This window comes from Gavialis gangeticus, unplaced genomic scaffold, assembly GCF_001723915.1.
Source record: "Gavialis gangeticus isolate Ggan-Ray unplaced genomic scaffold, GavGan_comp1, whole genome shotgun sequence".
NCBI classification, from domain to species: Eukaryota; Metazoa; Chordata; order Crocodylia; family Gavialidae; genus Gavialis; species Gavialis gangeticus.
Window position 1 is genome coordinate 4,142,769 of NW_017729033.1, and position 1,943 is coordinate 4,144,711.

The 1,943-nt window shown below is 38.2% G+C and overlaps 1 long non-coding RNA gene across 1 annotated transcript; it reads left to right on the forward strand.

The window, feature by feature from the left end:
• The first annotated feature begins 6 nt into the window (after window positions 1-6).
• LOC109303784 lies at window positions 7-1,929 on the forward strand. Its single transcript, XR_002099222.1, has 2 exons — window positions 7-575; window positions 611-1,929. It is a non-coding gene; the product is annotated as an uncharacterized LOC109303784 (long non-coding RNA).
• Window positions 1,930-1,943: the final 14 nt, after the last annotated feature.

Below are 1,943 nucleotides of genomic sequence, written 5' to 3' on the forward strand. Positions count from 1 at the left end.
TATATATATATATATTTTCCTTTGCAAGAGTCCCTGCTGGTTTATTTTTCCCTCAAATTGATATTACAGTGGAAATGATTGGCACCTTGTCTTCTAAATTAAATCCTGTTTGGAGCATGACTATGTAGAATGCCAGCTAAAGGACTGTGAGATGGCATCCCCTAGAAGCTATTGAGGTAGGATTATTGAAGTTGATTTCCTTGGAAAACAGATTGCTGTAGCTCATTACGTACTTGGAAGCAAGCTAAGTAGAAACCAGCCAGCCAAGAAAATGTTGACTTGTGTATGCCTTTGCTCAGGAACAGATAACAACCTGCTTTTAATGCAGCCGGAACCTGTCTGTTGGCCAGATGTACACAATGAAATAAGAAGTCCTTATTGACATTTATCTGAAGACACTTATGGTGTCTTTGGTTAAAAGGGACCAGATTTCACTCTGTACCCTAGTCTAAGGCTACAGAAAAATTAAAGCCTTAGGAAATGAATTCTTTGTTTGGAGTATTAAATGTCAGTCGGGCCACAAAAATCAAAAGCTCTTTGTAGATGAAATTTTAGTATGCATCACTACCAAGTAAGTCGGGGAGTTTTCTGGGCTGTGATCATTGCACAGCATGGCCTTTGGATTCCAGGTGATGCAGCTTAGCATTTAAATGTTGTGAGGCTGCTTCTTAGATAGCTTTCATACCAGATCCGAAAAAGCTTTCCGGATTTAGGAGTTACTTTGTGTGACCCGAGACTTTGTAAAGGAAACCATATGTGTCCCATTAAAGTCCAGTACAAGCCAGCAATTAGTTCCAAGTTCTTTAAGGCTTTCTAGAGCAACCCATAGTACAGGTAGAGCATCATAATAAGGCTCATTTAAGTAATCTATGCATGGCTACACTTCAGTCTTTTAATATACTGTAGTGCCTGGTAGGGTAAATGTAAGTAGCAGTTTATTTCAGGGGAGTTATCAGTGTTTAGAAACTAAGTAAAATTGGCTGCATAAAACTGGGTATTAAGCCAGAGGTGTGAAAATTCACGACTCTGGAGGTAACATTGCAATAAAAGGGGCATTAGGGGACTAGAAAAATGTGTACTCCTTTGCCGGTGTAACTTAGCAGAAACACTGTTGGCTCCTTCTAGGCCTAAATTGTCTAATGATCTGTAAAAGCCATATATCTAGAATTAGCTGTATGACTATGTAATGTCAGGCAAAGTAACCGAAGTTGAGACAACAGGCACTTTGTCAACATTTTGTCTCAACTTGGAAGCCGGTAACAGTGTAGATTTTTAAGTGCAATTGATTAAATAATAGACGAAGTTACTGTAGGGTATTTTGCTCCTCTGAACTCTTTTTAAGAACGCCAATTTGTGCAGCTCTTGAAAATTTGAATGTGAATGGGCTCATTCATCTCGTGTTACTTTAAAACTTGCTATATACCAAGGGATGCCCTGTGAACAAAAAGGAGCTCATAAAAGTGCTCCAATTTAGTTTCTTGCTGCACAGATTGAGCAGTTTTTAAAGCCTGTATCAGAAGAGATCACCACAAGAAAGGCATAGTATACATATTATATGCTGTACTGCATGCTGAGTGGTAACAATAACTGTGTAATATGATGAAGACCTTTCACCATACTGGTACTATTTCAATTAATATATTTTGGTATTGAAATAATTTGATTACCTCAGCTTTTTCATGTTTGACTGTGATTTTTGGGGAAAAAAAATACCGAAATAGAGAAACTGTGACAGTGGTATCCTTTAAACATAGCAGTGCCTTGCACATGACGTCACTGATGCACTAAGCATGTTACAAAAGTGGATGTCATGGGTTGTATTGCTTGCACCCTTTTTTTTTAAAGGAGAAACGGTTTTGGTGAAAGGACTTAAAATTAACCTAGTGGAAAATATTAGCACATGTGGTTCAATTTTTTAAGGGGGGGGGGGGGGAAAACTCTTT